Source organism: Salmo salar, chromosome ssa07 (assembly GCF_905237065.1).
Source record: "Salmo salar chromosome ssa07, Ssal_v3.1, whole genome shotgun sequence".
Taxonomy (NCBI): Eukaryota; Metazoa; Chordata; class Actinopteri; order Salmoniformes; family Salmonidae; genus Salmo; species Salmo salar.
In genome coordinates, this window is record NC_059448.1 from 47,409,142 (window position 1) to 47,426,101 (window position 16,960).

A 16,960-nucleotide genomic window follows, 5' to 3' on the forward strand; every position below is an offset into this window, starting at 1 on the left:
TGATTTAACAAGCGCATTCTCGAAAAAAAGCACTGTTGTTGCACCAATGTGTACCTAACCATAAACATCAAACGCCTTTCTTAAAATCAATACACAAGTATATATTTTTAAACCTGCATATTCAGTTAATATTGCCTGCTAACATTCATTTCTTTTAACTAGGGAAATTGTCACTTCTCTTGCGTTCTGTGCAACAGAATCAGGGTATATGCAGCAGTTTGGGCCGCCTGGCTCGTTGCGAACTGTGTGAAGACTATTTCCTCCTAACAAAGACAACCAACATCGCCTAACGGGGGATGATTTAACAAAAGCGCATTTGCGAGAAAAAGCACAATTGTTGCAAGAAATGTAGCTAACCATAAACATCAATGCCTTTCTTAAAATCAATACACACAAGTATATTTTTTTAAACCTGCATATTTAGCTAAAAGAAATCCAGGTTAGCAGGCAATATTAAACTATGGAAATTGTGTCACTTCTCTTGCGTTCATTGCACGCAGAGTCAGGGTATATGCAACAGTTTGGTCCGCCTGGCTCGTTGCGCACTAATTTGCCCAAATTTTACGTAATTATGACATAACATTGAAGGTTGTGCAATGTAACAGGAATATTTAGACTTATGGATGGCACCCGTTAGATAAAATATGGAACGGTTCCATATTTCACTGAAAGAATAAACGTTTTGTTTTCGAAATGATAGTTTCCGGATTAGACCATATTAATGACCTAAGGCTCGTATTTCTGTGTGTTATTATAATTAAGTCTATGATTTGATAGAGAAGTCTGACTGAGCGGTGGTGGGCAGCAGCAGGCTCGTAAGCATTCATTCAAACAGCACATTCGTGCATTTGCCAGCAGCTCTTCGCTGTGCTTCAAGCATTGAGCTGTTTATGACTTCAAGCCTATCATCTCCCGACATTAGGCTGGTGTAACCGATGTGAAATGGCTAGCTAGGTGTAACTGATGTGAAATGGCTAGCTAGGTGTAACTGATGTGAAATGGCTAGCTAGTTAGCTAATAGCGTTTCAAATCGGTGACGTCACTCACTCTGAGACCTTGAAGTAGTTGTTCCCCTTGCTCTGCAAGGGCCGTGGCTTTTGTGGAGTGATGGGTAATGGTGCTTCGAGGGTGGCTGTTGTCGATGTGTTCCTGGTTCGAGCCCAGGTAGGGGCGAGGAGAGGGACGGAAGCTATACTGTTACACTGCAATACTAAAGTGCCTATAAGAACATCCAATAGTCAAAGGTATATGAAATACAAATGGTATAGAGAGAAATAGTCCTATAATAACTACAACTTAAAACTTCTTACCTGGGAATATCGAAGACTCATGTTAAAAAGGAACCACCAGCTTTCATTAGTTCTCATGTTCTGAGCAAGGAACTTAAAAAAAAAAAAATTGCTAAGGTTTTAACATGGCACATATTGCACTTTCACTTTCTTCTCCAACACTGTTTTTGCATCATTTAAACCAAATTGAACATGTTTCATTTATTTGAGGCTAAACAGATTTTATTGATGTATTATATTAAGTTAAAATAAAAAAAAGTGTTCATCCACTACTGTTGTAATTGTCATTATTACACACACACACAAAACAATTGGTATCGGCTTTTTTTGGTCCTCCAATAATCGGTATTGGCGTTGAAAAATCATAATCGGTCGACCTCTAGTTTGATGTGGGTGTGTTATATTCACATATCGTACCCTGGCAGGTACTGTTTGTCCTTCATGAGTCACCGAAGCAACAACATAGTCATTCTGACTATTTTAACGAAGTGGTTAAGACAAAGAAATCTGTAATTAAGATGTTTGTGCAGAGGAGGTCTTAGTCACACAATTTGAAATCCAGCTAAGGTGTTTGGTGCAGTATTTCTCAAGTAAAAAAGTTGCATTAAAAACTAGTCAGTGCATCAAGTCAGGAAAGTCTGGCTGTGTGCTCAGGACTGATTTCTTAGAACAGGTCTACAACGTCCTCATCTGCAAGCTGTCAAACTATCGAAAAGGACCCATGAGCACCAACATCTGAAGTTCATAGGTGCATATCAAATTGTGTAAAATGAAAGCCAAGAGTCCATATTTTTGTGAAATGATGGCATAAACATTTTTCATCTTATAAATTTGGCAAAAGTAGTCTTTGATTTCTGGATTAACAGATGGAAACAGGGTCTTAAACATCTACCAGAAAAAGTCAGAAATACATCAAAACACAATCATGTTGATGTAAAGGCCCCTGCCAACTAATATCAACACATTTAGTTTTGGATACATTTTACCTCCAAGTTTAAGAAATATTGTGCCTTGCAATTCCTTAACAACAACAAAAAATACTCAGATATTTTCACATTTCTCTCCCTCGTGAGGGAGGATAATGAAAGTTCACAGAAGTAACAAGTAAATGTTAGACCTAGCAATTAGTTAATGATTTTATTGATATCAATTTTACCTATGAATTATTAAGTGATTAAAACTCGGATTTCCGTTACCAAATTGTTAACACAATTACCCAAAACAATTTAAGGAATTACTGCAACTGAACTGGCTACAATGAGAAATTATAAGTCAAACCACAGTTGGGTCACCTGCTACCGTCCTCCCTTCTAGTGGCATACTGTTATGTTCAGCTCATAACTGTTTTGTCTTTCTGTTGACTGGTGGTCAAACCAAGAGAGTTAAAACAGTCATTCTGGACAATCTCTCAGTCTCTACCTTTCTTCATCCCTCTCCTGTTAATGTCACCTCTCTCAGTGGTGTTCACATATAGTCCTCTTTAAGGGTGTTTTCACACTAGCCATTTAAAAAAAAATGTTTTACTCAGTGTGGTTTGCTTAATTTTTTGGTGCTGTGTGATCTCCGACCCCTCAAAAGAACCCCTGAAGGGAACCAAACAGACCATCTCCAAAAACAGCACACCTTTTCTCCACAAACCTGCACATCATTATCTCTTTTGTGGCACCAATGAGAGGGGTTATGGCAGGGGAAATAGTGTTGCAGTAGTTTAGTGTTTGGTACTGGAATAACAAGCAAACCTGATCTGGGGATGTTTCCCTAAAAAAGGGACCCGGACCATGGAATTCAAGCGAACCGAACTCAGACCACCTCTCGAGATGGACTCAGTTTGGTTCGCTTCAGGGGCTCTTCTGGAGGGGTCTGAGTCCACACGGAGTAAAAAAAAAAAATTATAATAATAATAGGCCTGAAAGGGACCAAGTGTGAAAACACCCTTACTTTTATTTAACTAGGCAAGTCAGTTAAGAACAAATTCTTATTTACAACAACAGCCTACACCGGCCAAACCCTAACCAGGACGACACTGAGCCAAATTGTGCTCCGCCCTATGACACCTACCTATGAGCTCCCACTCTTTCCATTTACTTTAACCAGGCATCCTCACCCACTGAGCATTTCACTGTCAGTTCCCTGATCTGTACTACGCGGAAATCAATGATGCACCTGTTGTATTCAGCGCATGTGACAAATAAAATTTGATTAAATCCTGGTTCAGAATGGAACGACTGAACAAAATAATAATGAAACAGCACAGCAAGTGAAAGAAATAGGTTTTGGTTTTGATTATTTTATTTTTTTACTGGTAATGGGGACATCTGTAAAGGCCAACAAAATAACATTTTGGTCAGTGTGGTCTCTGTGTGTGTGTGTAGGTATGTAAAATCTTTATTTAACTAGGCAAGTCATTTAAGAACCAATTCTTATTTACAATCACGGCCTACCCCGGCCAAACCCGGACGACTCTGGGCCAATTGTGCACCGCCCTATGGGACTCCCATTCACGGCCAGATGTGATACAGCCTGGATTCGAACCAGGGACTGTCGTGACACCTCTTGCACTGAGATGCAGTGCCTTAGACCACTGCGTTCATGTGTGTGTGTTAATTATTTAACTGTACTAGAATGCTTAAAAGGCTGCAAAAATATTTAATATTGTTTATCGCTATCGTTTTTGACAAGGAAAATATCAGATATCGTATCTGGCAAAAATGTCATCAGTGCATCAATAATTTCTGTGTAGTACAGATCAGGGACCCATAATGTCATTTCGTTACCGGGTGTATATCCACTTCACTTACTGTAGATCAATAACCAAGAGAGATTTTTTTCAAACTCAATGTGTCATGTCATAGCTGACACCCTATTCCTTCTGCAGGCATCTTTGAATCTTCATTCGGAGCATTTATTTAACAGAGTTTTGGGAAAACGTGATTGCAGAAAAACCTGAAGGAGATTTTACCATAATTCCATTACCAAAGTTTGCATCTGCACAGTTCCTCCACAAAATTTGTTTTTGTAAATTTTTCCGTAGAAGTTGTTAAAAAGTAGTCCTTGGGCATAGTGTTGTATGGTTTGTTAAAACTTTTAAATCAATGGTTTTTGTTTGGCATACATTTTAAAAGTAAAGAAACGGAGTAAATGCTCAATTCTATTACCATGGAATCGCCTTAAAGCACAAGCTACACGCTGTTTATCAGTGCCCAAAAATCACTCGCTAGCTAAGTTCCAACTCTGTGTTTGTCAATGGCGCTATGTAACAGGTAGTAGCTAGCAGGCACAGTGAGCCACATTCAGCTCATCAAGTCACTGGCGAGGTGTGTGCTTCGGTGCAGTCTAGTTTTTTCCCACCTTTCTCAACATCTATTACCAGAATGTGAGTCTGTCTGGCAGTGTTTCATAGGGAATCATGTTTCAAAACAGGTTGCGGGGGCGATATAAGATGCTCACCAATGGGTTTTGGAATATTGATAATACAATATATATCAAGAGCGCTCTGTCAGTCTCAATTCTCATTTTGCCCCAAAAAGTGGCAGACTCAAATGATTGACAACCAAACACATCAGCAAGTGGCCACTCCATAAAGGGCTTAGGGCCCAGGGTTATTTTAACATAATGTGTGGTCTTATGTAAACCAGTCTGAGGCGCTGTGTAATGGTAGGTCTGTCTCACTGTCTGGAGGTTCTGGCTGCTATGATTGGATAGAGCGTGGGCAGCTGATGGAGTGCAATCAGTACAGCTGCTTCTCTCGTGTTAGTGGGCATGATGATTGTAATCCATACCCAACCCCCCAGTAAGTCGTGACAAACTATCTTACAAAACTCAGTTTTGGATGAGACTGACTTAATGTCCAAAATTGTCCTGTAGTCAATTTTGACACTAGAATTTACTCCTGGAGGTGCTGACCTGTTGCAACCTCGACAACCACTGATTATTTGACCACGCTGGTCATTTATGAACATTTGAACATCTTGGCCATGTTCTGTTAATCTCCACCCGGCACAGCCATAGGAGGACTGGCCACCCCTCATAGCCTGGTTCCTCTCTAGGTTTCTTCCTAGGTTCTGGCCCTTCTAGGGAGTTTTTCCTAGCCACCGTGCTTCTACACCTGCATTGCTTGCTGTTTGGGGTTTTTAGGCTGGGTTTCTATACAGCACTTTGAGATATCAGCTGATGTAAGAAGGGCTATATAAATACATTTGAATTGATGTTCCAGACTCATACCGATGCCACATATCTGGTTTAAACAGCCTAAGTTGGTTCTAAGGGGCAGTTTACATTTAAATAATAGCAAGAGAACATGGTCTTTATCTAATATTAAAATCAGGACCTAATGAAATCAACTGAAGCATACCTTTTGAAAGTAGAGCGCAATGGACACAATGGAAAAACAAGTACAATTGTAATGCGTGTCTTTGTTAAAACGGGTAGTGGGAATTAACACCACATAGCCCATCTACTCACAATGACTCACTGAACCAGTAAAGTACCACTTTATGGTGAAGAGCAAAGAGTTTTCCATTTCTGTTATATCACTCAGTGGCTGGCAGATTCACCCAAAGCAAGTTTTAAAACCACAGTCTCCACAGAAAAAGTTATGGGCTCTAGGCTACACAGACAGTTCTACTGTGGGTAAGGCATTGAAACTGTTTCATTCCAGAGCAGTTCAGTGCTCAGTATGAGGTGTCAGTTCAGTAACCGACACTGGCATCTCTGTGACCTGTATGACCAGTACTCCCCCTGGATTCCTTCAAACCTCTTCCAGATGTGCTCTGCCCCACACACACACACACACACACACACACACACACACACACAACTACTCATTCAAGGGTTTTCTTTATTTTTATACTATTTTCTACATTGCAGAATAATAGTGAAGACATCAAAACTATGGGGGGAAATAAAACAGTGTTAAGCAAATCAATATATATTTTATATTTGAGATTCTTCAAAGTAGCCACCCTTTGCCTTGATGACAGCTTTGTATACTCTAGGCATTCTGTCAACCAGCTTCATCTGGAATTCTTTTCAACAGTCTTGAAGGAGCTCCCACATATGCTGAGCACTTTTGGGCTGCTTTTCCATCCCTCTGCGGTCCAACTCATCCCAAACCATCTCAATTGAGATGTATTTTTTTTTGTTTGGTATACATTTTAAAGTGAAACATCTGATTGTCAGCGTAATTCCATTACCATGGAGTTTCCCCTAATATAATCTCACTTACTGACGGATAACAACCAATCCACTACACTGCACATTGGGTGCCAACCCCTCTGAACAACCAGCGGGTTCTTCCTTTTTAAAGCATCAAAGCTTCTAAGTCATCAGACAAAACAAAGGTCTACCACTAGAAAAAAATACATTTCAATCTCCTAGTAAGTTCTCATTATTGAATGTGTGCATTGTAAGTGAGAGCTAACCCATTTGGCTCAGGTTTGCCGTTGAAATCATTGGGTAGACATTATTTTGGTTTATTTACACAGTTTGACATCAACCAGATGTAGAGATATGGAGGGGGAGGGGAGACTTACGAAAAGAAAAACACACCGCCTGGCCCATTGACGAGCCTCTCTCTCACACACTAATAGCTACGTAGCTATAGAGTTCCAGCTGTGCCACAGATGTGTCCTTCAGAACTAAACTGACCTATGCACTTGTCTCCCCTTCAGCTGGTAAGCTGTTGTTTAACAGGGGCTCAAAGTAAGGTAGAGAATTGAAATACCCCATATGGCACAATGCTTCAGTCATACAAATTATGAATGTCCTAACAGTAGTACTGGATGTTGGTTTGGTCATACAGCACCTAAAAACACAACCTCAGGTGCTTTCAGTCTTCAGTGCCAGGAAGTAAAGCAAAACAAAAACAACTACACTAAACGTGCACCAATTCCTGAACAGCATCCAACTATTCCAAACCCCTTGGCTTGTTTGAATGCTTATTTTCCTTAGATGTCTAATGGTCCTTTTGTCATGTCTGGAGTGGTCAGGTTGCAGTAGTAATAGTAGGCTGAGACTTCACCCCTGTGGTCGTGGTGGCCGCGGCTCTGTAGACATGGCACACAAACAGCTCTTTGTCCTGCACAGAGTCACATGGAAAGCGAGGGACAGAGAACACAAGGTACAGCCGTTTTACACATGTCCCGACTAAATTACAGCCAAAAACACACACACTTGGGGGGTGGGGGGGAGCAACGTCACAGGCAGGGCAGAGTACAGGGAGAAAATGCTGTGTTGGACATCTTACTACATGTCTGACTGGCCTTGTTGTTCTCTTGGTTGTGGTGACTTGTAGGCCTCAAAGACCCCTTCCAAACAGACTGGTGTTATTATTCAACACACTGCCATTCTGAACAGAGCAATAACAAATACACATCATTCCAACTAATAGCCACGCTGAAGAAACTGAATGTCAGTTTAATTATGCATTTCCTATGTATGTCCTGGGGCTAGTCATCATTAGCTGTAGTTATGATGCAGATGTTTGACTAGCTGCCACTGTAGAATGAATATGGATTTTGAAGCAGGCCCTGAAAGCTTGGCATGACTGAATACAAATAATACAGAGACAATCATCTCTGAAGTTAGGCTAGGCTATATAGTGAACAAGGCTGCTGGCCAAAGCATCCCTGCACTCAGGATGACCTTCGCCTTGTCCTGTTAGGAAGTCCTTCCTGTCACATGCTTGAGAAATGTCTTCCTTTCAGTCACACTGCCATTTTCCCAGCTACTACTCAGGGCTCTACACTGACCTTTTTACAAGGAGCACATGTGCTCCTAAGTTGAAAAATGCAGGAGCACACAAAGAAATATAGGAGCACAATGAAAAATATTTGAGGTTTTAAAGCTTGAATCCTTAATTTCTCAAATAAAATGGTGGTGAATAAATGGTCGCACTGTAGAGCCCTGCAACTACTGGTATGTGACGCAAGCCAAAGATCTTGTCAAAGAGGTTTAGTGTGAACAGAAAGCACATTATTCCAGTCAGGAATTTAGGCTACTGTAAATGCAAATGTGTATAAGAATTCAACAACAAATGCAATGAAAGAAACAAAGTCTTCACATTCAAATGTCAAGTACAAGGATCAGGTCCACTCCAGCAATGCCCCAAACTGCTTCACAACATTCTGCGTTTGACCAAGAGCCCAGGAGCTGTCCCACCACTCAGAATACACCACCACAGGAGTAGTCCACCTGAAGTATGGATGGAATGTCAACGTGTAGGCAAAGTAGGTCTGAATGGTGGAGAACGGCCTCAGAACAAAATCTGGTAGAATGGGTGCAGCTGAAGGAAGGGTTTTTTAAGCTAGATGCTAGACATCTATTACTTCACGTAGCTAGGATAGCTGGGTCGGTCAAATAACTCAGTTGAACACTGGATGAAGGAGCTGTAGGCTAAAATACTTTGCTCTCTGCTCTTCACAACGAACTAGGACCAACCCACGCTATATCAATGAACTTCACCTCTGCTGGAACTGACTCAACTCTGCCTGAGGGACAAACAACTGACAGGACACACTGCCTGAGGAAAATAAAAAAATGTCCCAAAAACTTTTCTGCACACAATGCTGAAATAGATTAATTGACATTTCCTTGAAAAACCTTTGCTTCAAAAGGAGAGACACGCAGTTGATTGTTTCCTTGCTATTAGGTTGGAGGGCACAATTGTCAACATAAAGCTGTCACTATAGTCCTTGGAAGTCTGGTCTTACAGCTGTACCTGGCTTGGACAACAACTTTCAGCTGGACTTGTGGTGAAGAATATGTTGTCTTGCAGCACTGATACAGATTTCAAACGATTATCCTTGCCTGATAATGTTGCAGTCATTGGATACACTGCTGTATAATACATGTGACTGCATGCTATCCTTAGGACATTTGACAAAAAAATATATATATAATCTAAAATACAGTAATTGGTCTGAGCGCAGCAGACTGAATCAAGGTCTTTGTCTGAGAGTAAATCCTTTGTTATGCCTTCAGCCCCCCCACCCCACCCAATACACAGAGAGAGAGAGCCAAGAGCCAGGACACAGACAATATCTCAGGAAGGAGCGCTCTTTTCTGGACAACGTAAGACTACAGAGTAATACCAATTAAACTATGAGCCCTTAAATGTAAAGACACAATGAATGAATTTGACATGGGCTCTAGATAAAAGATGTATTCACCATTGCAACTGATGCTTTCATTGTTGAACTAACTTGTCCTTGTCTCCCACAATTGCAAGAATGAATCTCCCCATTTATGAATAGGTCTACAGTTAATGAAATTACCTGAACTGAAGGTAATGTTAACCTACCTACCGGAGGTGTGCATACCATATGCAGTGGTGGAAAAAAGTTCCCAATTCTCATACTTGAGTAAAAGTAAAGATACCTTAATAGAAAATGACTCAACTAAAAGTGAAAGTCACCCAGTAAAATCCTACTTGAGTAAGTCTAAAAGTATTTGGTTTTAAATATACTTAACAAAAGTACATGTAATTGCTAAAATATACTTAAGTATCAAAAGTGAAAGTATAAATAATTTCATATTCCTTATATTAAGCAAAACAGAAGGCACCATTTTATTTACAGATAGCCAGAAACACACTCAGACATAATTTACGAATGAAGCATGTGTTTAGTGGGTCTGCCACATCAGACGCAGTAGAGATGACCAGGAATGTTCTCTTGATAAGGTGTGTGAATTAGACCATTTTACTGTCCTGCTAAGCATTCAACATGTAACGAGTACTTTTGGGTGTCAGGGAAGATGGAGTAAAAAGTACATTATTTTCTTTAGGAATGTAGTGAAGTAAGTTGTCAAAAATATAAATAGTAAAGTACAGATACACACACACAAACACACACACACACACACACACACACACACACACACACACACACACACACACACACACACACACACACACACACACACACACACACCCCCCCAAAAAAAAAAATCCTTAAGTGGTAACGTTAGTTTCAAGTATTTTTTCTTAGTACTTTACACCACTGACCATTGTAAAAACTTCAATGGTACCATGTAAAAACTTCAGTGGTATGCAACACTTTTTAATATTAGTGATGTTATTGCTCATTGCTACACTGTAACCATAATCACGAGTTGTGGTAAAGGTGAAAATGTATCAAACTGTTGCCCATTCATTGTTTTCGTCAGCTTGCCAACGCTTTGTGGTCTCATCAACTGATTAACTTACTGACAGCTGTGCACAGCAGTATCGTAAGTCAATGAGAAAATAACTTTCCAAGAAAGTTGGTCTCAAAAGTTTTCCATTGTTTTTCAATTTAATAGGAAAACTACTGTTTTTGTCCATAAATAATCCAATGGCGCAGACTAAATTTAACCCATACAATTCACGGTCAAAGTACAAAAAAAACTGGTCCATTATAACTGAAATACAAATTTTCACATTAAAAAAAACTTTTTTAAAAACTTACCCAATACAAAAGGAATAACTTCACAGGCGTCAACTTCTTGAAGGGCGACCTTAACGCTATTCCAAAAGTTCACTTTTCAGTGCTCTCTCGAGCCGTACGCAACACCTTTTGATAGAGCTGCATAGCGAATTCCCAACTTCCACAAGTTTCCCGTATATCCCACTGCGCATGCGCCAACACAGGCCAATCACAGACTACTCCATAGTGTTGCTATTCAATCCAATTTCAACCCTGTGTAGGCAAAATTACTTTTGGATTGAAAAATAATAATATTTAACCTTTAATTAACTAGGCAAGTCAGTTAAGAACAAATTCTTATTTACAATGACGGCCTAGGAACAGTGGGTTAACTGCCTTGTCCAGGGGCGGACTATTGGTTTTCATTTTGGAGGGAATAAAATATATATTATTTAATATTATTTTGTTGCTCCACCAAACTGTCTAGAAAACGGTTGGTTATCAGATTATATCTGTCAGGTTTTTACACAAAAACTGTACATTATGAGTGTTGCTCCTTGTCTCTATCTTTGAGCGGCTATGATGTAGGACATCATTTCATCCTTTTAGGTTCTGATAATGATGGTCTCTACGCAACGTAATTTAGCTTGGTGAGCATTCTACTGTAGGCTTCAGTAATCAGTACAATGAGTTTAGAGTTGGGGAGTTATGGACATTGGATGCACTCTGAAAATAACAGTGGTCAACAGGCAAATTGACACAGGATTAAATCCTATTTTTGTCAAAGGAGAAGATACTACTGGGAAGATACTACTGGGCTCCCGAGTGGCGCAGCGGTTTAAGGCACTGCATCTCAGTGTCAGTGGCATCACTACAGACCTTGGTTTGATGCTGGGCTGTATCACAACCGGCAGTGATCGGGGTAGGCTGTAATTGTAAATAACAATTTGTTCTTAACTGACTTGCCTAGTTAAATAAAAGGTTAAATAATAATAAAATACAAACTAATAAACCAACAGCCAATTGAGCATACCTTTGCTTAGCATACTAAACTCCACGGTGAAAGACATTTCTGATGACTCCACCAACAGAGTGGAGCAGAGACTAGGCTCCCAACCCCCGACTGTTTGCTCATTGCCGTTGTTCTAAAATGGCAACAACGTTATATGCCAATTGAATCTCAACAAGGAAACTGTTGGTGATTGTATTTGATTAACGTTTATTGAAAATGTATGGGTTTTAGCAAAGGCACGCAACTACAGAGGACAAACATAGGTACACAGTAGGCATTTCGCAATTTAAATTTTTTGAAGTATTGACCTTAGACGTATCGATGTAGTCAAAGCTGAATTCCACAATGCTGGACTCTGCTCTATTCCGTTGGTGGAGTAACCAGAAACTCCCTTCACCACGGAGTGGAGTATAGTCAACTAACCTTTGCTGGGCATGAAATCAATTCTGACTGCCACTGCTGGAGTGAAGCTAAATGGCTCTCTCTAGTGGTTTTAACAGTCACAGTGCATAATTGATACTGTCAATATATCCAACATAGCCAGCAGCACTGCAAAAACAACACATTCCTGAAACAATAAATTCCTTGTGGCTATCACCTTGGCAACTGGGTGGATCCAGCAATTAATTTACAGTCAACTCTATCGTTCACTTATTACACATCCTCATGGAAGATTCCATTAAGTCTGGAGGAATGTGAACATATTTTTGTTTATATCTCTTCCTGAAAATCACCACTTGAATGAACTTTCATTACCCGGAGGAGGTTAAATAGATAAAGGATTTAATTATTATAACAAAAGTAGGTACCGTAAGTAAATCAGCTGCTGATATTCACTGGCATTAGGCTTACATCAAATCGCAGGTTAAATAGATAAAGGATTTAATTATTATACAAAAGTAGGTACCGTAAGTAAATCAGCTGCTGATATTCACTGGCATTAGGCTTACATCAAATCAATTTTATTGGTCACATACACATATTTAGCAGATGCTATTGAGGTGTAGCGATATGCTTGTAATTGTTGTTGTTTCAGATATGCATGGACTTAATGATCTGTTTGCATCCTTTTGTACAAACCAGTGGATGCTCTGAAACAGGTAAGTGTTTGTTCGGGGTAGAGCAAAAGCATGCACATCCAGTAGAGAACGGCTGACAACGGAGCTCTGATTGACAGAGGAGACAAAGAACCAGCAGGTGGAGCTGGAGCAGTTCTTACAGCTTAGGGATAGACCTGTAAGGAAATGAGTCACCTGGTCTTGACTAAGATATGATGAATATGCTGTAACTACCTACAGTAATAACAGGCAGCTGAAAATGGGACACATATGAATGTACTTGCTCTTTACAGAACTACATGGAATTACTATAAGTATGTCATTACAATTTTTTCTACCTCATTGATTGAACCACATTCAGCATGTCCTTATTATCTCTGACAGCATTAGATTTTTTATTTTATTTCACCTTTATTTCACCATGTAGGCCAGTTGAGAACAAGTTCTCATTTACAACTGTGACCTGGCCAAGATAAAGCAACGCAGTGCGACAAAAACAACAACACAAAGTTACACATAAACAAACGTACAGTCAATAACACATTAGAAAAATCTATGTACAGTGTGTGCAAATGTAGAAGAGTAGGTAAGGCAATAAATAGGCCATAGAGGCGTAATAATTACAATTTAGCATTAACACTGGAGTGATAGATGTGCAGATGATGATATGCAAGTAGAGATACTGGGGTGCAAAAGAGCAAAAAGATAAATAACAATATGGGGATGAGGTAATTGGGTGTGCTATTTACAGATTAGCTGTGTACAGGTACAGCTCTGACAGCTGATACTTAAAGTTAGAGAGGGAGATATGAGACTCCAGCTTCAGGGATTTTTGCAATTCGTTCCAGTCATTGGCAGCAGAGAACTGGAAGGAAAGGCAGCCAAAGTAAGTGTTGGCTTTGGGGATGACCAGTGAAATATACCTGCTGGAGAGTGTGCTGCGGGTGGATGTTGCTATGGTGACCAGTGAGCTGAGATAAGGCGGGGCTTTACCTAGCAAAGACTTATAGAATACCTGGAGCCAGTGGGTTTGGCGACGAGTATGTAGCAAGGGCCAGCCGACTAGAGCATACAGGTCGCAGTGGTGGGTAGTATATGGGGCTTTGGTGACAAAACGGATGGCACTGTGATAGACTACATCCAGTTTGCTGAGTAGAGTATTGGAGGCTATTTTGTAAATGACATCGCCAAAGTCAAGGATCGGTAGGATAGTCAGTTTTACAAGGGTATGTTTGGAGGCATGAGTGAAGGATGCTTTGTTGCGAAATAGGAAGCCGATTCTAGATTTAATTTTGGATTGGATATACTTAATGTGAGTCTGGAAGGAGAGTTTACAGTCTAACCAGACACCTAGGTATTTGTCATTGTCCACATATTCTAAGTCAGAACCGTCCAGAGTAGTGATGCTAGTCAGGCGGGCGGGTGCGAGCAGCAATCGGTTGAAGAGCATGCGTTTAGTTTTACTAGCATTTAAAAGCAGTTGGAGGCCACGGAAGGAGTGTTGTATGGCATTGAAGCTCGTTTGGAGGTTTGTTAACACAGTGTCCAAAGAAGGGCCAGATGTGTACAGAATGGTGTCGTCTGCATAGAGGTGGATCAGAGAATCACCAGCAGCAACAGCGACATCATTGATATATACAGAGAAAAGAGTCGGCCCAAGAATTGAACCCTGTGGCACCCCCATAGAGACTGCCAGAGGTCCGGACAACATGCCCTCCGATTTGACACACTGAGCTCTTTCTGAGACGTAGTTGGTGAAACAGGCGATGCAGTCATTTGAGAAACCAAGACTATTGATTCTGCCGATAAGAATGTGGTGATTGACAGAGTTGAAAGCCTTGGCCAGGTCGATGAAGACGGCTGCACAGTACTGTCTTTTATTGATGGCGGTTATGATATCGTTTAGGACCTTGAGCGTGGCTGAGGTGCACCCATGACCAGCTCGGAAACCAGATTGCATAGTGGAGAAGGTACGGTGGGATTCGAAATGGTCGGTGATCTGTTTGTTAACTTGGCTTTCAAAGATTTTAGAAAGGTAGGGCAGGATGGATATAGGTCTATAACAGTTTGGGTATAGGGTGTCTCCCCCTTTGAAGAGGGGGATGACCGCGTCAGCTTTCCAACCTTTGGGGATCTCAGACGATACGAAAGAGAGGTTGAATAGGCTAGTAATAGGGGTTGCAACAATTTTGGCGTATAATTTTAGAAAGATAGGGTCCAAATTGGCTTGTGCAAGTTGCTGCAGAGGGTGCAGAGCTGTTGGGGTAGCCAGGTGGAAAGCATGGCCAGCCGTAGAAAATACTTATTGAAATGATCTATTATCATAGATATATCGGTGGTGAGAGTGTTTCCTAGCCTCAGTGCTGTGGGCAGCTGGGAGGAGGTGCTCTTATTCTCCATGGACTTTACATTGTCCCAAAACCTTTTGGAATTAGTGCTACAGGATGCAAATTTCTGTTTGAAAAAGATAGCCTTAGCTTTCCTAACTGACTGTGTATATTGGTTCCTGACTTCCCTGAAAAGTTGCATACGTGGGGGCTATTCGATGCTAATGCAGAACGCCACAGGATGTTTCTGTGCTGGTCAAGGGCAGTCAAGTCTGGGGTGAACCAAGGGCTATATCTGTTCTTAGTTCTACATTTTTTTGAATGGGGCATGCTTATTTAAGATGATGAGGAAAGCACTTTTGAAGAGCAACCAGGCATCCTCTACTGACGGGATGAGGTCAATATCCTTCCAGGATACCCGGGCCAGGTCGATTAGAAAGGCCTGCTCACTGAAGTGTTTTAGGGAGCGTTTGACAGTGTTGAGGGGTGGTTGTTTGACTGTGGACCCATTACGGACTCAGGCAATGAGGCAGTGATCGCTGAGATCCTGGTTGAAGACAGCAGAGGTTTATTTAGAGGGCAAGTGGGTCAGTATGATATCTAAGAGGGTGCCCATGGTTACGGATTTAGGGTTGTACCTGGTAGGTTTGTTGATCATTTGTGTGAGATTGAGGGCATCTAGCTTAGATTGTAGGACAGCCGGGGTGTTAAGCATATCACAGTTTAGGTCACCAAACAGTACGAACTCTGAATGTAGATTGGGGGCAATCAATTCACATATGGTGTCCGGGGCACAGCAGGGGGCTGGGGGGGGGGGTCTATAACAAGCGCCAACGATGAGGGACTTGTTTCTGGAACGGTGGATTTTTAAAAGTAGAAGCTCGAATTGTTTGGGCACAGACCTGGATAGTATGACAGAACTCTGCAGGCTATCTCTGCAGTAGATTGCAACTCTGCCCCCTTTGGCAGTTCTATCTTGTCGGAAAATGTTGTAGGTTGGGATGGAAATGTCAGGATTTTTGGTGGCCTTCCTAAGCCAGGATTCAGGCTAGGACATCAGGGTTGGAGGAGTGTGCTAAAGCAATGAATAAAACAAACTTAGGGAGGAGGCTTCTAATGTTAACATGCATGAAACCAAGGCTTTTACGGTTACAGAAGTCAACAAATGAGCGCCTGGGGAATGGGAGTGGTGCTGGGGGCTGCAGGACCTGGGTTAACCTCTACATCACCAGAGGAACAGAGGGGGACTAGGCTAAGGTTACAGCTAAAGGCTAAAAGAACTGGTTGTCTAGTGCGTTCGGAACAGAGAGTAAAAGGAGCAGATGTCTGGGCGTGGAAGAATAGATTCAAGGCATAATGTACAGACAAGGGTATGGTAGGATGTGAGTACAGTGGAGGTAAACCTAGGCATTGAGTGATGATGAGAGAGTTTTTGTCTCTAGAGGCACCAGTTAAGCCAGGTGAGGTCACCGCATGTGTGGGGGGTGGAACAAAGCGCTATCTAAGGCATATTGGGCAGGGCTGGGGGCTCTACACTGAAATAAGACAATAATCACTAACCAAAACAGCAATAGACAAGTCATATTGACATTAGGGAGAGGCATGTGTAGCCGAGTGATCATAGGGTCCAATGAGTAGCAATAGATGACTCAGGGAGCCGATTCCGTAATCGCTACTACGCTAGGCGAGCTGGAGACATGGCAATTCAGACAGCTAGCGGGCCGGGGCTAGCGGGCCGGGGCTAGCAGATGGGCCTCCGGCAACGTCGCAACAGAAGAGCCTGTTGAAACCACGCTTACGTCGGCAGACCAGTCATGATGGATCAGCGGGGCTCCGTGTCATCAGTAAAGGGTCCAGGCCAATTGGCAAA

At 41.4% G+C, this 16,960-nt stretch overlaps 1 protein-coding gene across 6 annotated transcripts in view; it reads right to left on the minus strand.

The window, feature by feature from the left end:
* LOC106609411 (liprin-beta-1) overlaps nucleotides 1-10,902 on the minus strand; it is a 37,533-nt gene extending 26,631 nt beyond the window's left edge. For 5 of the 6 annotated variants that reach the window (XR_006770661.1, XM_014208210.2, XM_045722120.1 and 2 more), the window contains exon 1: nucleotides 10,736-10,901. The gene's annotated coding sequence lies outside the window, so the exon portion shown is untranslated. Of the gene's footprint in view, nucleotides 1-10,735 lie in introns of all 6 variants that reach the window. The other variant, XR_006770660.1, reaches the window with a different exon arrangement.
* Nucleotides 10,903-16,960: the final 6,058 nt, after the last annotated feature.